Source organism: Balaenoptera acutorostrata, chromosome 4, assembly GCF_949987535.1.
Source record: "Balaenoptera acutorostrata chromosome 4, mBalAcu1.1, whole genome shotgun sequence".
Taxonomy (NCBI): domain Eukaryota; kingdom Metazoa; phylum Chordata; class Mammalia; order Artiodactyla; family Balaenopteridae; genus Balaenoptera; species Balaenoptera acutorostrata.
The window spans coordinates 67,339,782-67,364,281 of record NC_080067.1 but is presented as its reverse complement, the minus strand read 5'-3'; the positions used below and the strand labels follow the sequence as shown (position 1 = coordinate 67,364,281).

Sequence of the window (24,500 nt, the reverse complement as noted above, 5' to 3'; positions counted from 1 at the left end):
CTGGTTGGCCATTTGAATATCATCTTTGGATAAATGTTCAAGTTCTTTGCTCGCTTTAATCAGGTTGAATTTTGTTGTTGAGTTGTAGGAATTCTTTATATGTTCTAGATATTAACCCTTTATCAGATAGATGACTTACAAATATGTTCTCTTATTCTGTAGGTTGCCTTTCACTCTGTTGATTGTGTCCTTTGCACAAAAGCTTTTAGGTTTGATGTCCCATTTGTCTACTTTTGCTCTTTTGGTGTCATAGCCAAGAAATCATTGCCAAATCCAATGTTATGAGGCTTTTCCCCTGTTTTCTTCTAGGAGTTTTAAAGTTTTTGGTCTTACCTTTAGGCCTCTAATCAATTTTTAGTTAATTTTTGTGTAAGGTGTAAGGTAAGAGTCCAAGTTTATTCTTTTGAGTGTGAATATCCACTTTTCCCTGTTTTCCTTCTGAAGAATGCCAAATTGATTTCTAAAGTGGCTGCACCATTTTATATTCCCTTAGGCAGTGTATGAGGATTCCATTTGTTATTTATTGCTTGTCTTTTTCTAATATATCATCAACTACAATTTTTTTGGTATTTTTTTATTGTGGTAAAATATACATAACATAAAATCTATCATTTTAGCCATACCATAAAGTGTGCAATTCAGTGGCATTAAGTACATTCACAGTGTTGTGCAACCGTCATCACTGTCCATTTCTAGAACTTTTCAGCATTCCAAACAAACTCTGTACCCATTAAACAACAACTTCCCATTTCCCCTACCCCTTAGCCTTTGGTAACCACCATTCTACTTTCTGTTTCTGTGAGTTTGCCTACACTTCATGTAAGTGGAATTATAAAATATGTTTTTGTGTCTGGCTTCTTTTGTTTAGCATACTGTTTTCCACGTTCATCCACATTTTAGCACATAGCAGAATTTCATTCTTTTTTAAGGCTGAATAATATTGCATTCTTTTTTCAATTTTTTTAAAAAATTGAAGCATAGTTGATTTACAATGTTATGTTAATTTCTGCTATACAGCAAAGTGATTCAGTTATATATATACATTCATTTTTTAAAATATTCTTCTCCATTATGGTTTATCATAGAATATTGAATATAGTTTTTTGTGCTATACAATAGGACCTTGTTGTTTATCCGTTCTATATATAAAAGCTCACATCTGCTAACCCCAACCTCCCATTCCATCCCTCCCCCAGCTTCCTCCCCCTTGGCAACCACAGGTCTGTTCTCTATGTCTGTCTGTTTCTGTTTCATAGATAGGTTCATTTGTGTCATATTCTAGATTCCACGTATAAGTGATATCATATATTTGTCTTTCTCTTTCTGACTTGACTTCATTTAGTATGATAATCTGTAGTTGCATCCATGTTGCTGCAAATGGCATTATTTCATTCTTTTCTATGGCTGAGTAGTATTCCATTGTATATATGTGCCACGTCTTCTTTATCCATTCATCCATCGATGGACATTCAGGTTGTTTCCATGTCTTGGCTATTGTGAATAGTGCTGCTATGAACATAGGGGGTGCATGTATCTTTTTGAGTTACAGTTTTGTCTGGATATGTGCCCAGGAGTGGGATTACTGGATCATATGGTAATTCTGTTTTTAGTTTTCTGAGGAACCTCCATACTGTTTTCCACAGTGGCTGCAGAATCTTACATTCCCACGAACAGTATAAGAGAGTTGCCTTTTCTCCACACCCACTCCAGCATTTGTTATTTGTAGACTTTATAATGATGGCCATTCTGACCAGTGTGAGGTGGTACCTCATTGTAGTTTTATTTTTTTATTTTTTATTTTTTATTTGTCTATTTATTTTAATATCTTTATTGGAATATAATTGCTTTACAATGGTGTGTTAGTTTCCGCTTTATAACAAAGTGAATCAGTTATACATATACATATGTTCCCATATCTCTTCCCTCTTGCATCTCCCTCCCTCCCACCCTCCCTATCCCACCCTTCTAGCTGGTCACAAAGCACCAAGCTGATCTCCCTGTGCTATGCGGCTGCTTGCCACTAGCTAGCTATTTTACGTTTGGTAGTGGATATATGTCCATGCCACTCTCCCACCCTGTCCCAGCTAACCCTTCCCCCTCCCCGTGTCCTCAAGTCCATTCTCTAGTAGGTCTGTGTATTCCCATCTTGCCGCTAGGTTCTTCATGACCTTTTTTTCTTTTTCCCTTAGATTCCATATATATGTGTTAGCATACTGTATTTGTTTTTCTCTTTCTGACTTACTTCACTCTGTATGACAGACTCTGGGTCCATCCACCTCACTACAAATACCTCAATTTTGTTTCTTTTTATGGCTGAGTAATATTCCATTGTATATATGTGCCACATCTTCTTTATCCATTCATCTGTTGATGGACACTTAGGTTGCTTCCATGTCCTGGCTATTGTAAATAGAGCTGCAATGAACATTTTCGTACATGACTCTTTTTGAACTATGGTTTTCTCAGGGTATATGTCCAGTAGTGGGATTGCTGGGTCGTATGGTAGTTTTATTTTTAGTTTTTTAAGGAACCTCCATGCTGTTCTCTATAGTGGCTGTATCAGTTTACATTCCCACCAACAGTGCAAGAGGGTTCCCTTTTCTCCATACCCTCTCCAGCATTTATTGTTTGTAGATTTTTTGATGATGGCCATTCTGACCAGTGTGAGATGATGTCTCATTGTAGTTTTGATTTGCATTTCTCTAATGATTAGTGATGAGCATCCTTTCATGTGTTTGTTGGCAATCTGTATATCTTCTTCGGAGAAATGTCTATTTAGGTCTTCTGCCCATTTTTGGATGGACTTGTTTGTTTTTTTGATATTGAGCTGCATGAGCTGCTTGTAAATTTTGGAGATTAATCCTTTTTTTTTTTTCCTAAATTTATTTATTTCATTCTTGGCTGCATTAGGTCTTTGTTTCTGTGCGAGGGCTCTCTCCAGTTGCGGCGAGTGGGGGCCACTCCTCATTGCGGTGCGCGGGCCTCTCACTGTTGCAGCTTCTCTTGTTGCGGAGCACAGGCTCCAGACACGCAGGCTCAGTAGCTGTGGCTCATGGGCCCAGCCGCTCCGCGGCATGTGAGATCTTCCCAGACCAGGGCTCGAACCCGTGTCCCCTGCATTGGCAGGCAGACTCTCAACCACTGTGCCACCAGGGAAGCCCAGAGATTAATCCTTTGTCAGTTGCTTCATTTGCAAATATTTTCTCTCATTCTGAGGGTTGTCTTTTGGTCTTGTTTATGGTTTCCTTTGCTGTGCAAAAGCTTTTAAGTTTCATTAGGTCCCATTTGTTTATTTTTGTTTTTATTTCCATTTCTCTAGGAGGTGGGTCAAAAAGGATCTTGCTGTGATTTATGTCATAGAGTGTTCTGCCTCTAAGAGTTTTATAGTGTCTGGCTTTACATTTAGGTCTTTAATCCATTTTGAGTTTATTTTTGTGTATGGTGTTAGGGAGTGTTCTAATTTCATACTTTTACATGTACCTGTCCAGTTTTCCCAGCACCACTTATTGAAGAGACTGTCTTTTCTCCACTGTATATTCTTGCCTCCTTTATCAAAGATAAGGTGACCATATGTGCGTGGGTTTATCTCTGGGCTTTCTATCCTGTTCCATTGATCTATATTTCTGTTTTTGTGCCAGTAGCATCCTGTCTTGATTACTGTAGCTTTGTAGTATAGTCTGAAGTCAGGGAGCCTGATTCCTCCAGCTCCGTTTTTCTTTCTCAAGATTGCTTTGGCTATTTGGGGTCTTTTGCAGTTCCATACAAATTGTGAAATTGTTTGTTCTAGTTCTGTGAAAAATTCCAGTGGCAGTTTGATAGGGATTGCATTGAATCTGTAGATTGCTTTGGGTAGTAGAGTCATTTTCACAATGTTGATTTTTCCAATCCAAGAACATGGTATATCTCTCCATCTATTTGTATCATCTTTAATTTCTTTCATCAGTGTCTTATAATTTTCTGCATATAGGTCTTTTGTCTCCTTAGGTAGGTTTATTCCTAGATATTTTATTCTTTTTGTTGCAGTGGTAAACGAGAGTGTTTTCTTAATATCACTTTCAGATTTTTCATCATTAGTGTATATAAATGCAAGAGATTTCTGTGCATTAATTTTGTATCCTGCTACTTTACCAAATTCATTGATTAGCTTTAGTAGTTTTCTGGTAGCATCTTTAGGATTCTTTATGTATAGTATCATACCATCTGCAAACAGTGACAGCTTTACTTCTTCTTTTCCGATTTGGATTCCTTTTATTTCTTTTTCTTCTCTGATTGCTGTGGCTAACACTTCCAAAACTATGTTGAATAATAGCGGTGAGAGTGGGCAACCTTGTCTTGTTCCTGATCTTAGTGGAAATGGTATCAGTTTTTCACCATTGAGGATGATGTTGGCTGTGGGTTTGTCATATATGACCTTTATTATGTTGAGGAAAGTTCCCTCTATGCCTACTTTCTGCAGGGTTTTTATCATAAATGGGTGTTGAATTTTGTTGAAAGCTTTCTCTGCATCTATTGAGATGATCATATGGTTTTTCTCCTTCAATTTGTTAATATGGTGTATCACGTTGATTGATTTGCATATACTGAAGAATCCTTGCATTCCTGGGATAAACCCCACTTGATCATGGTGTATGATCCTTTTAATGTGCTGCTGGAGTCTGTTTGCTAGTATTTTGTTGAGGATTTTTGCGTCTATGTTCCTCAGTGATATTGGCCTGTAGTTTTCTTTCTTTGTGATATCTTTTTTTTTTTTGAAAGTTACTTTATTTTTATTTTTTATTTTATTTTATTTTATTTTTGGCTGTGTTGGGTCTTCATTTCTGTGCGAGGGCTTTCTCTAGTTGCGGCAAGCGGGGGCCACTCTTCATCACGGTGCGCGGGCGTCTCACTATCGTGGCCTCTCTTGTTGCGGAGCACGGGCTCCAGACGCGCTGGCTTAGTAGTTGTGGCTCATGGGCCTAGTTGCTCTGCAGCATGTGGGATCTTCCCAGACCAGGGCTCGAACCCATGCCCCCTGCATTGGCAGGCAGATTCTCAACCACTGCGCCACCAGGGAAGCCCCTCTTTGTGACATCTTTGTCTGGTTTTGGTATCAGGGTGATGGTGGCCTCATAGAATGAGTTTGGGAGTGTTCCTTCCTCTGCTATATTTTGGAAGAGTTTGAGAAGGATAGGTGTTAGCTCTTCTCTAAATGTTTGATAGAATTCGCCTGTGAAGCCATCTGGTCCTGGGCTTTTGGCTGTTGGAACATTTTTAATCACAGTTTCAATTTCAGTGCTTGTGATTGGTCTGTTCATATTTTCTGTTTCTTCCTGGTTCAGTCTCGGAAGGTTGTGCATTTCTAAGAATTTGTCCATTTCTTCCAGGTTGTCTATTTTATTGGCATAGAGTTGCTTGTAGTAATGTCTTATGATCCTTTGTATTTCTGCAGTGTCAGTTGTTACTTCTCCTTTTTCATTTCTAATTCTATTGATTTGAGTATTCTCCCTTTTTTTTCTTGATAAGTCTGACTAATGGTTTATCAATTTTGTTTATCTTCTCAAAGAACCAGCTTTTAGTTTTATTAATCTTTGCTGTTGTTTCCTTCATTTCTTTTTCATTTATATCTGATCTGATCTTTATGATTTCTTTCCTTCTGCTGGCTTTGGGGTTTTTTTGTTCTTCTTTCTCTAATTGCTTTAGGTGTAAGGTTAGGTTGTTTATTTGAGATGTTTCTTGTTTCTTAAGGTAGGATTTTATTGCTGTAAACTTCCCTCTTAGAACTGCTTTTGCTGCATCCATAGGTTTTGGGTCATCGTGTTTTCATTGTCATTTGTTTCTAGGTATTTTTTTATTTCCTTTCATTTCTTCAGTGATCTCTTGGTTATTAAGTAGTGTATTGTTTAGCCTCCATGTGCTGGTATTTTTTACAGATTTTTTCCTGTAATTGATATCTAGTCTCATAGCATTGTGGTCAGAAAAGATACCTGATATGATTTCAGTTTTCTTAAATTTACCAAGGCTTGATTTGTGACCCAAGATATGATCTATCCTATCCTATATGGAGAATGTTCCATGAGCACTTGAAAAGAATGTGTATTCTGTTGTTTTTGGATGGAATGTCCTATAAATATCAATTAAGTCCATCTTGTTTAATGTATCTTTTAAAGCTTGTGTTTCCTTATTTATTTTCATTTTGGATGATCTGTCCATTGGTGAAAGTGGGGTGTTAAAGTGCCCTACTATTATTGTGTTACTGTTGATTTCCCCTTTTATGGCTGTTAGAATTTGCCTTATTTATTGAGGTGCTCCTATGTTGGGTGCATAAATACTTACAATTGTTATATCTTCTTCTTGGATCGATCCCTTGATCATTATGTAGTGTCCTTCTTTGTCTCTTGTAATAGTCTTTATTTTAAAGTCTATTTTGTCTGATACGAGAATTGCTACTCCAGCTTTCTTTTGATTTCCATTTGCATGGAATATCTCTTTCCATCCCCTCACTTTCAGTCTGTATGTGTCCCTGGGTCTGAAGTGGGTCTCTTGTAGACAGCATATATACGGGTCTTGTTTTTGTATCCATTCAGCCAGTCTATGTCTTTTGGTTGGAGCATTTAATCCATTTACATTTAAGGTAATTATTGATATGTATGTTCCTATTCCCATTTTCTTAATTGTTTCAGGTTTGTTATTGTAGGTGTTTTCCTTCTCTTGTGTTTCTTGCCTAGAGAAGTTCCTTTAGCATTTGTTGTAAAGCTGGTTTGGTGGCGCTGAATTCTCTTAGCTTTTGCTTGTCTGTAAAGGTTTTAATTTCTCCATCAAATCTGAATGAGATCCTTGCTGGGTAGAGTAATCTTGGTTGTAGGTTTTTCTCCTTCATCACTTTAAATATGTCCTGCCACTCCCTTCTGGCTTACAGAGTTTCTGCTGAAAGATCAGCGGTTAACCTTATGGGGATTCCCTTGTGTGTTATTTGTCGTTTTTCCCTTGCTGCTTTTAATATTTTTTCTTTGTATTTAATTTTTGATAGTTTGATTAATATGTGTCTTGGTGTGTTTCTGCTTGGATTTATCCTGTGTGGGACTCTCTGTGCTTCCTGGACTTGATTAACTCTTTCCTTTCCCATATTAGGGAAGTTTTCACCTATAATCTCTTCAGATATTTTCTCAGTCCCTTTCTCTTTCTCTTCTTCTTCTGGGACCCCTGTAATGCGAATGTTGGCGCGTTTAATGTTGTCCCAGAGGTCTCTGAGACTGTCCTCGGTTCTTTTCATTCTTTTTTCTTTATTCTGCTCATCACTAGTTATTTCCACTATTTTATCTTCCAGGTCACTTATCTGTTCTTCTGCCTCAGTTATTCTGCTATTGATCCCTTGTAGAGAATTTTTAATTTCATTTATTGTGTTGTTCATCATTGTTTGTTTACTCTTTAGTTCTTCTAGGTCCTTGTTAAACGTTTCTTGTATTTTCTCTATTCTATTTCCAAGATTTTTCATCATCTTTACTATCATTATTCTGAATTCTTTTTCAGGTAGACTGCCTATGTCCTCTTCATTTGTTAGGTCTGGTGGGTTTTTACCTTGCTCCTTCATCTGCTGTGTGTTTTTCTGTCTTCTCATTTTGCTTATCCCAAACACCACTGTGTTTGGGATCTCCTTTTCGCAGGCTGCAGATTCGTAGTTCCTCTTGTTTTTGGTGTCTGTCCGCAGTGGCTAAGGCTGGTTCAGTGGGTTGTGTAGGCTTCCTGGTGGAGGGGACTAGTGCCTGTGTTCTGGTGGATGAGGCTGGATCTTGTCTTTCTGGTGGGCAGGTCCACGTCTGGTGATGTGTTTTGGGGTGTCTGTGGCCTTATTATGATTTTAGGCAGCCTCTCTGCTAATGGATGGGGTTGTGTTCCTGTCTTTTTTTTTTTTTTCCACACACACACACTGTATTTTATTTTTACAAGAGATAAATAGACTGACACCAAGTATTGTAAATGGATGACCACAACAAAAGCAACAAAGATTGCAATTACCAAACACGAAACACACTCATGCTATGTCATAATATTGACATTCAGTCCAGTAATCCTCCACTCTAACAGCTCCTTTACTTTGCAGTGAAAATTGATTTGTATATTCTTTGCCTCTGAGTCCTCGTGGGATTTTTTTTTTAATTCAAACAGAAAGTCACAAAAATTAAAATCATCCTCATCAGTTCACTCAGTCCCATGTAATTAATTTTTTTTTCATCTTGATCTCTTGTTAGCACGTTTATGAGTTCATCAGTTTTTCATTAAAGTTTGAAAATGCTTATTCATTCAGTTCAGCAGTACAGTCAGTTACCAGAAACCTGTACTTGTCAGAGACTTTTCCATGTATTCCTTGAAGATGAAACCCTTTTATAGGAACATATTTGCAAAAGCATCACAGTACACCCAGAACTGTCTGTATATGATGAAAGACTTAAAAATGACCACGGTTAAAGATTTGATGAAAGTTCATAATAACGCAGTTGACAAGAAAATTAGTTATTTCTGAGATATACATTTTAAAGTAATAACTAGGATTATTACTTATAACATTATACCAGAACATATAAGATTTTTAGAAATTTCATGTAATTTCTGAAACATTTATATTAACATATTTCCATACAAATAACCCAATGAAAGTTTAGTATTAGTTGTTTTGTTTGTTTGTTTTTTTATACTGCAGGTTCTTGTTAGTCATCAGTTTTATACACATCAGTGTATACATGTCAATCCCAATCGACCAATTCAGCACACCACTATCCCCACCCCACCGCAGTTTTCCCCCCTTGGTGTCCATATGTCTGTTCTCCACATCTGTGTCTCAACTTCTGCCTTGCAAACCGGCTCATCTGTACCATTTTTCTAGGTTCCACATACATGCGTTAATATACGATATTTGTTTTTCTCTTTCTGACTTACTTCATTCTGTATGACAGTCTCTAGATCCATGCACGTCTCAGCAAATGACTCAATTTCGTTCCTTTTTATGGCTGAGTAATATTCCATTGTATATATTAACCATTCATCTGTTGATGGGCATTTAGGCTGCTTCCTTGACCTGGCTATTGTAAATAGTGCTGCAGTGAACGTTGGGGTGCATGTGTCTTTTTGAATTATGGTTTTCTCTGGGTATATGCCCAGTAGTGGGATTGCTAGATCATATGGTAAATCTATTTTTAGTTTTTTAAGGAACCTCCATACTGTTCTCCATAGTGGCTGTATCAATTTACATTCCCACCAACAGTGCAAGAGGGTTCCCTTTTCTCCACACTCTCTCCAGCATTTGTTGTTTGTAGATTTTCTGATGATGCTCATTCTAACTGGTGTGAGGGGTTACCTCATTGTCGTTTTGATTTGCATTTCTCTAATAATTAGTGATGTTGAGCAGCTTTTCATGTGCTTCTTCGCCATCTGTATGTCTTCCTTGGAGAAATGTCTATTTAGGTCTTCTGCCCTTTTTTGGATTGGGTTGTTTGTTTCTTTACTATTGCGCTGAATGAGCTGTTTATATATTTTGGAGATTAATCCTTTGTCCGTTGATTCGTTTGCAAATATATTCTCCCATTCTGAGGGTTGTCTTTTTGTTTTGTTTATGGTTTCCTTTGCTGTGCAAAAGCTTTGAAGTGTCATTAGGTCCCATTTGTTTATTTTTGTTTTTATTTCCATTACTCTAGGAGGTCGATCAATAAAGATCTTGCTGCGATTGATGTCAAAGAGCGTTCTTCCTATGTTTTCCTCTAAGAGTTTTATAGTGTCCGGTCTTACATTTAGGTCTCTAATCCATTTTGAGTTTATTTTTGTGTATGGTGTTAGGGGGTGTTCTAATTTCATTCTTTTACATGTAGCTGTCCAGTTTTCCCAGCACCACTTATAGAAGAGACTGTCTTTTCTCCATTGTATATCTTTGCCTCCTTTGTCATAGATTAGTTGACCATAGGTGAGTGGGTTTATCTCTGGGCTTTCTATCTTGTTCCATTGATCTACGTTTCTGTTTTTGTGCCAGTACCATATTGTCTTGATTACTGTAGCTTTGTAGTATAGTCTGAAGTCAGGGAGTCTGATTCCTCCAGCTCCGTTTTTTTCCCTCAAGACTGCTTTGGCTATTTGGGGTCTTTTGTGTCTCCATACAAATTTTAAGATGATTTGTTCTAGTTCCGTAAAAAATGCCATTGGTAATTTGATAGGGATTGCATTGAATCTGTAGATTGCTTTGGGTAGTATAGTCATTTTCACAATATTGATTCTTGCAATCCAAGAACATGGTATATCTCTCCACCTGTTGGTATCATCTTTAATTTCTTTCATCAGTGTCTTATAGTTTTCTGCATACAGGTCTTTTGTCTCCCCAGGTAGGTTTATTCCTAGGTATTTTATTCTTTTTGTTGCAGTGGTAAATGGGAGTGTTTCCATAATTTCTCTTTCAGATATTTCATCATTGGTGTATAGGAATGCAAGAGATATCTGTGCATTAATTTTGTATCCTGCAAGTTTACCAAATTCATTGATTAGCTCTAGTAGTTTTCTGGTGGCATTTTTAGGATTCTCTATGTATAGTATCATGTCATCTGCAAACAGTGACAGTTTTACTTCTTCTTTTCCAATTTGTATTCCTTTTATTTCTTATTCTTCCCTGGTTGCCGTGGCTAGGACTTCCAAAACTATGTTGAATAATAGTGGTGAGAGTGGACATCCTTGTCTCATTCCTGATCTTAGAGGAAATGCTTCAGTTTTTCACCATTGAGAATGATGTTTGCTGTGGGTTTGTCATATATGGCCTTTATTATGTTGAGGTAGGTTCCCTCTATGCCCACTTTCTGGAGCATTTTTATCGTATATGGGTGTTGAATTTTGTCAAAAGCTTTTTCTGCATCTATTGAGATGATCATATGGTTTTTATTTTTCAATTTGTTAATGTGGTGTATCACATTGATTGATTTGCGTATATTGAAGAATCCTTGCATCCCTGGGATAAATCCCACTTGATCGTGGTGTATGATCCCTTTAATGTGTTGTTGGATTCTGTTTGCCAGTATTTTGTTGAGGATTTTTGCATCTATATTCATCAGTGATATTTGTCTGTAATTTTCTTTTTTTGTAGTATCTTTGTCTGGTTTTGGTATCAGGGTGATGGTGGCCTCATAGAATGAGTTTGGGAGTATTCCTCCCTCTGCAGTTTTTTGGAAGAGTTTTGAGAAGGATGGGTGTTAGCTCTTCTCTGAATGTTTGATAGAATTCACCTGTGAAGCCATCTGGTCCTGGACTTTTCTTTGTTGGAAGATTTTTAATCACAGTTTCAATTTCATTACTTGTGATTGGTCTGTTCATATTTTCTATTTCTTCCTGGTTCAGTCTTGGAAGGTTATACCTTTCTAAGAATCTGTCCATTTCTTCCAGGTTGTCCATTTTATTGGCATAGAGTTGTTTGTAGTAGTCTCTTAGGATGCTTTGTATTTCTGCGGTGTCTGTTGTAACTTCTCCTTTTTCACTTCTAATTTTATTGATTTGAGTCCTCTCTCTCTTTTCCTTGATGAGTCTGGCTAATGGCTTATCAATTTTGTTTATCTTCTCAAAGAACCAGCTTTTAGTTTTATTGATCTTTGCTATTGTTTTCTTTGTTTCTATTTCATTTATTTCCGCTCTGATCTCTATGATTTCTTTCCTTCTGCTAACTTTGGGTTTTGTTTGTTCTTCTTTCTCTAGTTCCTTTAGGTGTAAGGTTAGATTGTTTACTTGAGATTTTTCTTGTTTCTTGAGGTAGGCTTGTATAGCTATAAACTTCCCTCTTAGAACTGCTTTTGCTGCATCCCATAGGTTTTGGATCGTCGTGTTTTCATTGTCATTTGTCTCTAGGTATTTTTTGATTTCCTCTTTAATTTCTTCAGTGATCTCTTGGTTATTTAGTAACGTATTGTTTAGCCTCCATGCGTTTGTGTTTCTTACGTTTTTTTCCCTGTAATTGATTTCTAATCTCATAGCATTGTGGTCAGAAAAGATGCTTGATATGATTTCAATTTTCTTAAATTTACTGAGGCTTGATTTGTGACCCAAGATGTGATCTATCCTGAAGAATGTTCCGTGCGCACTTGAGAAGAACGTGTAATCTGCTGTTTTTGGATGGAATGTCCTATATATATCAATTAAATCTATCTGGTCTATTGTGTCATTTAAAGCTTCTGTTTCCTTATTTATTTTCATTTTGGATGATCTGTCCATTGGTGTAAGTGAGGTGTTAAAGTCCCCCACTATTATTGTGTTACTGTCGATTTCCTCTTTTATAGCTGTTAGCAGTTGCCTTATGTATTGAGGTGTTCCTATGTTGGGTGCATATATATTTATAATTGTTATATCTTCTTCTTGGATTGATCCCTGGATCATTATGTAGTGTCCTTCCTTGTCTCTTGTAACATTCTTTATTTTAAAGTCTATTTTATCTGATATGAGTATAGCAACTCCAGCTTTCTTTTGATTTCCATTTGCATGGAATATCTTTTTCCATCCCCTCACTTTCAGTCTGTATGTGTCCCTAGGTCTGAAGTGGGTCTCTTGTAGACAGCATATATATGGGTCTTGTTTTTGTATCCATTCAGCCAGTCTATGTCTTTTGGTTGGGGCATTTAATCCATTCACGTTTAAGGTAATTATCGATATGTATGTTCCTATGACCATTTTCTTAATTGTTTTGGGTTTGTTTTTGTAGGTCCTTTTCTTCTCTTGTGTTTCCCACTTAGAGAAGTTCCTTTAGCATTTGATGTAGAGCTGGTTTGGTGGTGCTGAATTCTCTTAGCTTTTGCTTGTCTGTAAAGCTTTTGATTTCTCCATCAAATCTGAATGAGATCCTTGCCGGGTAGAGTAATCTTGGTTGTAGGTTCTTCCCTTTCATCACTTTAAGTATATCATGCCACTTCCTTCTGGCTTGTAGAGTTTCTGCTGAGAAATCAGCTGTTAACCTTATGGGAGTTCCCTTGTATGTTATTTGTCGTTTTTCCCTTGCTGCTTTCAATAATTTTTCTTTGTCTTTAATTTTTGCCAGTTTGATTACTATGTGTCTCGGTGTGTTTCTGCTTGGGTTTATCCTGTGTGGGACTCGCAGCTCTTCCTGGACTTCGGTGGCTATTTCCTTTCCCACGTTAGGGAAGTTTTTGATTATAATCTCTTCAAATATTTTCTGTGGTCCTTTCTCTCTCTCTTCTCCTTCTGGGACCCCTATAATGCGAATGTTGTTGCATTTAATGTTGTCCCAGAGGTCTGTTAGGCTGTCTTCATTTCTTTTCATTCTTTTTTCTTTAGTCTGTTCCGCATCAGTGAATTCCACCATTCTGTCTTCCAGGTCACTTATCTGTTCTTCTGCCTCAGTTATTCTGCTATTGATTCCTTCTAGTGTAGTTTTCATTTCAGTTATTGTGTTGTTCATCTCTGTTTGTTTGTTCTTTAATTCTTCTAGGTCTTTGTTAAACATTTCTTGCATCTTCTCGATCTTTGCCTCCATTCTTATTCCGAGGTCCTGGATCATCTTCACTATCGTTATTCTGAATTCTTTTTCTGGAAGGTTGCCTATCTCCACTTCATTTAGTTGTTTTTCTGGGGTTTTGTCTTGTTCCTTCATCTGGTATATAGTCCCCTGCCTTTTCATCTTGTCTATCTTTTTGTGAATGTGGTTTTTGTTCCACAGCCTGCAGGATTATAGTTTTTCTTGCTTCTGCTGTCTGCCCTCTGGTGGTTGAGGCTATCTAAGAGGCTTGATGGGAGGCTCTGGTGGTGGGTAGAGCTGACTGTTGCTGTGGTGGTCAGAGCTCCGTAAAACTTTAATCCACTTAACTGTTGATGGGTGGGGCTGGGTTCCCCCCCCCCCCACCGTTGGTTGTTTTGCCTGAGGCAACCCAACACTGGAGCCTACCTGGGCTCTTTGGTGGGGCTAATGACAGACTCTGGGAGGGCTCAGGCCAAAGAGCACTTTCCAGAACCTCCGCTGCCAATGTCCTTGTCCCCATGGTGAAACAGAGCCACCCCCCGCCTCTGCAGGAGACCCTCCAACACCAGCAGGTAGGTCTGGTTCAGTCTCCCCCGGGGTCACTGCTCCTTCCCCTGGGTCCCGATGCACACACTATTTTGTGTGCGCCCTCCAAGAGTGGGGTCTCTGTTTCCCCCAGTCCTGTCGAAGTCCTGCAATCGATTCCCACTAAGGTTCAAAGTCTGATTCTCTATGAATTCCTCCTCCCGTTGCCGGACTCCCAGGTTGGGAAGCCTGACGTGGGGCTCAGAACCTTCACTCCACTGGGTGGACTTCTGTGGTATAAGTGTTCGCCAGTCTGTGAGTCACCCACCCAGCAGTTAGGGATTTAATCTTACTCTGATTGCGCCCCTCCTACCTTCTCATTGTGGGTTCTCCTTTGTCTTTCGATGTGGGGTATCTTTTTTGGTAAGTTCCAGTGTCTTCCTGTCGATGATTGTCCAGCAGCTAGTTGTGATTCTGGTGTTCTCACAAGAGGGAGTGAGAGCATGTCCTTGTACTCCACCATCTTGGTTCTTCTCCCCTGGATAAGTTCTTATTTTCCTGTGTTCCTGTCTTGCTAGTTGTTTGGCATAGGGTGTCCAGCACTGTAGCTTACTGGTCGTTGAGTGAAGCTGGGTCTTGGCGTTGAGATGGAGATCTCTGGGAGATTTTCGCCGTTTGATATTATGTGGAGCTGGGAGGTCTCTTATGGACCAGTGTCTTGAAGTTGGCTCTCCCACCTCAGAGGCACAGCCCTGACGCCTGGCTGGAGCACCAAGAGCCTTTCATCCACACGACTCAGAATAAAAGGGAGAAAAAATAGAAAGAAAGGAGATAAAATAAAATAACGTAAAATAAAATAAAGTTATTAAAATAAAAAATAATTATTAAGAAAAAAATTTTTTAAAGTAAAAACAAAAATCGGACTGACAGAACCCTAGGACAAATGGTAAAAGCAAAGCTATACAGACAAAATCACACACAGAAGCATACACATACACACTCACAAAAAGAGAAAAAGGGGGGAAAAATATATCTTTTGCTCCCAAAGTCCACCTCCTCAATTTGGGATGATTTGTTGTCTGTTCAGGTATTCCGCAGATGCAGGGTACATCAAGTTGATTGTGGAGATTTAATCTGCTGCTCCTGAGGCTGCTGGGAGAGATTTCCCTTTCTCTTCTTTGTTTGCACAGCTCCTGGGTTCAGCTTTTGATTTGGACCCGCCTCTGCGTGTAGGTCACCTGAGGGCGTCTTTTCTTCGCTCAGACAGGACATGGTTAAAGGAGCAGCTGATTCAGGGGCTCTGGCTCACTCAGGCCGGGGGGAGGGAGGGATACGGATGCGGGGCGAGCCTGCGGTGGCAGAGGCCGGCGTGACGTTGCACCAGCCTGAGGCGCACGGTGTGTTCTCCCCGGCAAGTTGTCCCTGGATCACGGGACCCTGGCAGTGGCGGGCTGCACAGGCTCCCGGGAGCAGAGGTGTGGACAGTGACCTGTGCTTGCACACAGGCTTCTTGGTGGCGGCAGCAGCAGCCTTAGCGTCCCATGCTCATCTCTGGGGTCCGCGCTGATAGCCACGGCTCGCGCCTGTCTCTGGAGCTCCTTTAAGCGGCGCTTTTAATCCCCTCTCCTCGCGTACCAGGAAACAAAGAGGGAAGAAAAAGTCTTTTGCCTCTTCTGCAGGTCCAGACTTTTTCCCGGAGTCCCTCCCAGCTAGCCATGGCGCACTAACCCCTTCAGGCTGTGTTCATGCAGCCAACCCCAGTCCTCTCCCTGGGATCCAACCTGGGAAGCCCGAACCTCAGCTCCCAGCCCCCACCCGCCCTGGCGTGTGAGCAGACAAGCCTCTCGGGCTGGCGAGTGCTGGTCGGCACTGATCCTGTGTGGGAATCTCTCCGCTGTGCCTTCCGCACCCCTGTTGCTGCTCTCTCCTCTGTGGCTCCGAAGCTCTGCCACCCACAGTCTCTGCCTGCGAAGGGGCTTCCTAGTGTGTGGAAACCTTTCCTCCTTCACAGCTCCCTCCCACTGGTGCAGGTCCCATCCCTATTCTTTTGTCTTTGTTTTTTCTTTTTTCTTTTGCCCTACCCCAGGTACATGGGGAGTTTCTTGCCTTTTGGGAGGTCTGAGGTCTTCTGTCAGCGTTCAGTAGGTGTTGTATACGAGCTGTTCCACATGTAGATGTATTTCTGATGTATTTGTGGAGAAGAAGGTAATCTCCGCGTCTTACTCTTCCGCCATCTTGAAGCTCCCGGTGTAGTTTTAGTTTTGATTTGCGTTTCTCTAATAATTAGCGATGTTGAGCATCCTTTCATGTGTCTGTTGGCCACCTGTATGTCTTCTTTGGAGAGATGTCTATTTAGGTCTTCTGCTTTTTGTTTGATTTTTTTTTTTTTTTTTTTGTCCCCGCCACGTGGCTTGTGGGCTCTTAGTTCCCTGATCAGTGATTAAACCCCGGCCCTCCCTCGGCAGTGAAACCACTGCATCCTAACCACTGGACCATCAGGGAAGCCCCTGGGTTGTTTGTTTTTTTGTTGTTGAGTTGTATGAACTGTTTGTATATTTTGAAAGTTAAGCTCTTGTCAGTTGCATTGTTTGCACATGTTTTCTCACATTCTGTAGGTTGTCTTTTCGTTTTGTTTATGGTTTCCTTTGCTGTGCAAAAGCTTGTAAGTTGGATTAGGTCTCATTTGTTTATTTTTGTTTTTATTTCTATTGCCTTGGGAGACTGACCTGAGAAAACATTGGTATGATTTATGTCAGAGAATGTTTTGCCTGTGATCTCTTCTAGGAGTTTTATGGTGTCATGTCTTACGTTTAAGCCTTTAAGCCATTTTGAGTTTGTTTTTGTGTGTGGTGAGAGTGTTCTGACTTCATCAGTTTACACATGGCTGTCCCACTTTCCCAACATCACTTGCTGAAGAGACTGTCTTTTTCCCATTGTATTAAGGCAGAATAATATTGCATTGTATGTATACACTGCATTTTGTTTATCCAGTCATCTGTTGATGGGCATTTGGTTTGTTTCACCTTTTGGCTATTGTGAATAATGCTGCTAAGAACATGCAGTATAAGTCTGTTTTAAGTCCCTGCTTTCAATTCTCTGTAGTATATATTTAGAAATGGAATTGCTGCATCATATGGTAATTCTGTGTTTTAACTTTTTGAGAAACTGTTGAATTGTTTTTCACAGTAGTTGCACCATTTTACATTCCCACCAGCAATGTATCAATACAGGAGTTCCAGTTTCTCCATATCCTTGCCAATACTTGTTATTTTCCTTTTTTTCTTTTTTTTAATAATAGCCATCCTAATGTGTGGCAAGTGGTATCTCATGGTTTTGACTGCGTTTCCCTAATGACTAGTAATGCTGAGCATCTTTTCATGTGCTGTTGTCCATTTATTCTTTGGAGAAATGTCTGTTTAAATCCTTTGTCCTTTTTTTTAATTTTGGCTGCGCCACATGTCATGTGGGATCTTAGTTCCCTGACCAGGGGTCGAACCCACGCCCCCTGCAGTGGAAGTGCAGAGTCCTAACCACTGGACCACCAGGGAAGTCCCACTTTGTCCATTTTTTGAGTTGTCTTTTTGTTGAGTTGTAAGAGTTCTTTATATATTCTGGATACTAGACCTTTATTAGATATATGATTTGCAAATATTTTTTCCTATTCTATGGGCTGTCATCACTTTAATAGTGTTCTTTGCAGCATGAACTTTTTAATGAAATCCATTTTATCCATTTTTTATTTTATTCTGCTTTAAGTGTTATATCAAGGAAACTGTGGCCTAATCCATGGTCACAAAAATTTACACCTATGTTTTCTTCTAAGAGTTTTATAGTTTTAGCTTTTATATTTAGGTCTTTGATTCATTTTGAATTAACGTTTGTATTCAGTTTGAGGAAGGTGTCCATGTTCATTCTTTTGCTGGTGGATGTCTACTTGCTCTGGCACCATTTGTTAAAAAGACTATTCTTTTCCCATTGAATTGTCTTGGGACCACAGTAAAAAAAAAAAAAACCAGTTGACATAGATGTATGGATGTACTTCTGAACTCTCAGTTCTATTCCATTGGTCTATATGTGTATCCTTATGACATACTGGCTTGAGTACTGTAGCTTTGTACTTTAAGTTTTCAAACTGGGAATTGTGAGTCTTCCAACTTTGTTAATATGGAGTATTACATTGATTATTATATGTTGAACCAGTTTTGCCTTTCTGAATAAATTCCACTTGGTCATTGTTTATAATTTCTTATATTCTGCTGGATTTGATTTGGTAGTATTTTCTTGAGGATTTTCCATCTGTGTTCATAACGGATATTGGTAGTTTTCTTGTGATGTCTTTGTCTGGTTTTGATGTCAGGGTAATACTGGCTGCATAGAATGAGTTGAGAAATGTTTCTTTCTCTTCTGTTTTTTGGAAGAGTTTGAAAAGAATTGATGTTGATTCTCCTTTATGTTTGCTATAATTCATCAGTTGTAGTAAGTTGAATAGTGTTTCCCAGAATTCATGTCCACCCAGAAACTCAGAGTGTTATTTGAAATAAGGTAACCCAGAAACTCAGTATTATCTTAATTGAAATAGTGAGATCATACTAGATTAAGGTAGGCCCTAAATCCAATGATTTGTGTCCTTATAACAAGAGAATAGGACAAAAAGACACATGCTGAAAAGCAGGCCCTGTGAAGAGATGGAGGCAGAGACTGGAGTGATGCTGCTATAAGCCAAGCAATGCCAAGAGCTACCAGAATCTAGGAAGAAGGAAAGAAGGACTCCTCTTCCCTAGAGTCTTCATAAGGAAGCATGACGCAGCTGACCATTTGATTTCAAATTTGATTTCAAATTTCTAGCCTCCAGAACTGTAAGAGAATACATTTCTGTTCTTTTAAGCCACCGAGTTTGTGGTAATTTATTATAGCAGCTCTAGGGAAGTAATATACTGGTAAAGCCATCTGGTCTTGGGCTTTTCTTTATGGGAAGTTTTTTGATTATTAATTCAATCTCTTTACCTATAAAAAAGGCCTATTCAGATTCTGTATTCCTTCTTCAGTCAGTTTCAGTGCTTTGTGTCTTTCTAGGAATTTGTCAGTTTCATCTAAGTTCTCATTTGTTGGTATACAATTGTTCATAGTATCCTTAGAATTCTTTTTATTTCTGTAAGGTAAGTGGTATCATTCTGCTTTCTTTCCTGTTTTTAGTGATTTTGAGTCTTTTCTTCTTTTCTTTGTCAGTCTAGCTAAAGGTTTGTCAATTTTGTTGATCATTTCAAAGAACCAACTTTCAGTTTCATTGATTTTTCTCTGTTTTTCTATTCTCTACTTCATTTATCCAAACTCTTTATTATTCCCTTCTGCTTGCTTTAGGTTTACTTTGCTCTTTTTTTTCCCCTAGTTTATTAAAGTGGAACCTTAGGTTATTGCTTAGAGATCTTTTTTAGTGTAGGCATTCACAGCCCTGTTTTTGCTGTATCCTGTAAGTTTTAGTATTGTCTTAGTTAGCTTGATCTGCCATAACAAAATACCATAGATCAGGTGGTTTAAACAACAGAAATTAATTTTCTCACAATTCTGGGGGCTAGAAGTTAAAGATCAACGTGCCAGCATGGTCGGTTTCTGGTGAGAACTTTCTTAGCTTGTAGGCTGCCACCTTGCTGTGTCTTCATATGGCAGGTAGAGCAAGAGCAAGCTCTCTGGTATCTCTGTTATAAGGACACTAATCCCATCATGAAGGCCCCACCTCAGCCTCCTCTAAATCTAAGTACCTCCTAAGGCCCCATTCCCAAATACATCCCACTAGGGGTTAAGGCATCAACATATGAATCTTCAGGGGACACAATTCAGTTCATAGCAGGTATGTTATATTTTTGTCTTCATCCATCTCAAAGTACTTCCGAATTTTCCTTGCTATTTCTTCTTTGACCCATTGGTTATTTAGGGGTGCGTTAATTCCACATATTTGTGAATTTTACAAATGTATTATTGACTTGTAATTTTATTCCATTGTTGTCAGAGAACCTACTGTTTATAATTACAGTTTTGAAATTTTCAGGTTGAAAATTTATTGAGACTTGTTTTGTGGCTGAACATATGGTCTATCCTGGATAATGTTCCACATGCACTTGAGAAGACTGTATTCTCTTGAGTGGCATATTCTATAGATGTCTGTTAGGTCTAGTTTGTTTATAGTATTCAGGTCTTCTACATCTTTGCTGATAATCTAATTTTATCCATTATTACAAATGAGGTATTGAAGTCTCCCAGCTATTACTGAGTCATTTATTTTTCCCTTAAGTTCTGTCAGTTTTTACTTCATATATTTTGGGTTTCTACTGTTAGAAGCATATATGTTTGTAATTGTTATATCTTCTTCATGGATATCAAGATTTTTTTTGACCCATTTTTCATTATATAATAGCATTCTTTGTCTCTAGTAACAAATACTGTCTTAAAGTCTACTTTGTCTTCTTCTTGTGGCTTTCTAGATCCCAGAAATATGTTGGAGGTTTTGTAAGCCCCTATGAACATATCATTCCTCATATTTTCGTTTTAAGATTTTTGTTTAGTCTCTATTATCCATCACCTCAGGCAGCTGCAAACTTAAACACTTGCCTGTAATTGCTTTTGACAAACGCCCCCTGGGGAAATGAGTTTTGTACTTAAGCTCCTAGGCAGGTCAAATACAGACATCCTTGCAAGTGGGGTCTTCCAAGAAACTATTATCAGATAGGTCAGATGACGATAATTCTTTGGGAACAAGGCTTTGAAAGAGATTCAGCTCCATTCTCTTATCTCTGGGGGCTGCCAGGGAAAGTGTATTTTCATGGCTAACATATCTGGAAAGCGGGGGGTGGCACTAGGGCAAGTTAAAATGCCTCAAAGCTCACTGTTCTTATCAAGATTTATCCATTTTTCTTAAAAAAATGCTGGGTTGCAGCAAGCCTTTGGCTAGTTACCAGAGTTCTGAAAAAGTAGATTCTAACATTTTTTGCCAATTTTTTCATTGCTTTTATGAAGGACAGAACTTTTGGTGGTCTTTACTCCATTATTCTTGCTGATAGAATCCAGTGCATCACTTTTGGTAAAGGTAGGCACTGAGGCAGCAGCAACCTTCCCAAATCAATAGTGCCAAGCTGGTCCAAGACATGATTGAGTCAGGAGGAGGCAAGTAACACTCCTCCTAAATGGAGATACAAACAGAGACCCTAAGCAGTTCTACCTCTCAAAGGAGAAGTAAGGAGGGGAGGGAACCATTTTCTTTGAGCATCTACATACTAGGTGCATCTACAATCTATTTAAGCCTCACTACAACCTTTATGATGTATAGCAAGTATTATCCTCATTTTACAAATGAGGAAACTGAAATGAAGGCGGTGAAATGCCACAGGCCACAAAGCTTCTAAGTCACATACCTAGGATTCAGACCTGAAAAGGCCATTCCCTTTCTACCATATTTTTCATGTATTGAGTCATCTCTGTGTGACCACTACATGTAATCATGCTTTCTCATTTAATCATCACCCAACTCTTTGAGGTTGATTTTATTACCCCCATTTTACAGACGAGGAAACTGAGGCTGAGAGATTAGGCCTCTTGCCCAGGTTATAGTGTAAATAGGACAGAGTCAGTCCTGCTGGGCTCCTTCACCCTTACCTTCAGACAGTGTGCAACTTACCTTCAGACAGTGTGCAATACTTCCTCAGTAGGCCTACGATTGTCATACCTCCTGGTCACTTGCCTCTGGGAACCAACCTATGCTGTTCCCCATATAAGGAGCCCTTTGTCTGGTATCTGAAGTTCTAGAGTGACCAAGATCAAAAGAAATCCCCTTGGCTACCCATGTCTCTGTATCTAGTAGAAAGAGCACTACATTAGGAATTCTGGCTTAACCACTGAATTTGGCTCTCTGAAAACTTGTACCTCTTAGAGCCTCAGTTTTCTCATCTATAATTGGCCTTCAAAATGGGATAACCAGGGAAGAAAATATCTGCATTTTACTTTCTCTCTTTTTTGTTAGTGTATTTTATAATGAATTATAGTTGTTCATGTACATAATTTGGGTATATACGTTCAGTTGTTTACTGATGGGTTTTGCCTAATCGAAGATCACTGGTCTATGAAGAGAGGGGTTTGACCGCAGCGTGTTCCAGTACCAATATTCTGTCAAATTTACCAAAAAGGCCTCTTACATTTCGGTTGAAAACTTGGCAATGTTAACTCTTTGGCTACTGTTAACCTTGATATCCTTGGTTATCTTTCCCTTCAGGTCTTTTCCCTGGTTGTAATCTCTTCAGCCAGAGATGCTCTCTACTTCTCTACAGTGCTGTAGTGCTTGCAGTTTTTGGAATTGGGTGCTGTATGTCACTGGTTTCAGGAAGTGGCCTGTGGAACTGACAGAGTAGGCAGAGTAGTTGCCTTTTTTCGGCAGGCAGGGTGGGGCCCCATCTTGCTTTCTTTACAGTGAACCATAACTGGAGCAAACTGCAAAGCCCTGACTTATCTTTATGACCATGGAAATCTGGGCCAAATTATTCTCAAGTCTTTTTTACCCTGAGATACCAAACACTGTGTATAACAGTCTAGACCCTAAGAGTCTCTGGGTGAGTAAAGATGTTTAACTCGGCAAAAGAAACTAAAGAACCCCAGGCAATACTAATCACTGCTCACTTCCTGTTATGATAAACCCCTGAGGTCTGTTCTGCAGCTGAGGAGGCTCTGCCCACCTTCCCTGCCCAGGGTTCCAGATTCCTCATTGGGATGTACACACAGTGCTCTTACTTGCCTTGTTTATGATCCCTTTCCCCCATTTTTTAAAAAATAAATACTGTTCCTCACATCATCTTGGAAAGAGTTGTAGTTATTTACTAAAGATGGTAAAATAGGGCTTCCCTGGTGGCGCAGTGGTTAAGAATCCACCTGTCAATGCAGGGTCACAGGTTCGAGCCCTGGTCTGGGAAGATCCCACATGCCACAGGGCAACTAAGCCTGTGTGCCACAGCTGCTGAGCCCGCATGTCACAACTACTGAAGCCCGTGCGCATAGAGCCCATGCTCCACAACACGAGAAGCCACCGCAATAAGAAGCCCACGCACTGCAACGAAGAGTAGCCCCCGCTTGCCACAACTAGAGAAAGCCCGTGCGCAGCAACGAAGACCCAACACAGTCAAAAATAAAAGAAAGAAATTTTTAAAAAAAGGAAGATAAAAAAAAATTTTTTAAAAGAAAGATGGTAAAATAGCTGTCATAATCATAGTCACAGACCTCACTAGCAGGGCATCTGATAAAATTGATAGGATCAGTTCAGTTAAATGCAGTAAAACACCATTTAGTGTGTTATGAAGAAAGATACTACCAGTTCATTGGACACACTACCAGTTGTAAGATGCATCCTGATTTCAGATATTAAAATGGGAAAGAATGTCTTTGGAAAGGAAACTACCATTTTTCATAGATTCTAACTCTTAAGTGGGAGAGCAAAAACTAGAGAGACTAGGAATGCCAGTGGATAGCTGAGAGTCTTACAGAGTGCACAAATACGGGAGCCAAAGGAAAACTCCAAGATGTAGCAGCTGGCAGGGACTGTACAGTGAATATCTTCTAAAATAAATTATTTTACCAGAATGTTGCTGGAATCAGTCCTTATTTTCATTGAAGAAGTTGAAAGGGCTAGTTGCCTGTTGCCTAAAGAGACAGGATGAGTGAATACATGTTTAAATTTATTTAATTCAAGTAGATGAGTGCCTACTATGTGTAAGGAGTTGTGGTACCTAAAATTAATGTATCTTTTTAAAGTTTGCAGTTTTTAAGAATAACTTAATTTCTTCCCTAGAATTAACTATTTAGTCACATTTTATCAGTAAACAAACTTACTCAATTTAGTGGTAGTTCTAGCAACATCAGTTCTTGCAGAAAAATAAAAGTCATCCAACTCCCACATGTAGACATATTTTCAAAAGCAGTTTCAAAAGTCTTCCAGACTATTCCTGAATTCTTATCTTATGAGTTTTTTTCTCAGACATGTGGATCTTCATCTTCACAGATGACTTTTTTTTTTTTTAATTTTTAAAATTTTTTGGCCGTGCCGAGCAGCATGTGGGATCCTGGGATCCTAGTTCCCTGACCAGGGATTGAACCCGTGCCCCCTGCAGTGGAAGCGCGGAGTCTTAACCGCTGGATCACCGGGGAAGTCCCTATATAGATGATCCATAGGTGTTTCCACAAGCTGTCCAGAAGTTAAAGAAGCATACCATTCCCTGTGGAAAAAGAAGTGATGTTATGTAGCTTTTTGACTCTTGGCCAAAGAACCTAATTCTGTACATTACTTCTGTCTTTGCCTTGGCCATTTTCAAGCAATAATTATAGATCTGATTATTTATTGAGAAGAGTGAACTGTTCTGAAGGAGTAAAATATGGATCTGAGTGAAGGAAGTTAGCTCCTAGAGCATTTTCCAGGAATTTTCTGACTTTACCAACCTGTGACAGTTTTGATACTCAGAAACATTGATTTCACTTACTTTTCTTAGTT

General features: G+C 39.1%; 1 protein-coding gene across 1 annotated transcript in view; it reads left to right on the top strand.

Moving 5' to 3' along the window:
• Positions 1-24,500, top strand: part of PARL (presenilin associated rhomboid like) — a 61,936-nt gene that overhangs the window by 17,787 nt on the left and 19,649 nt on the right. The gene's annotated exons all lie outside the window — the stretch shown is intronic.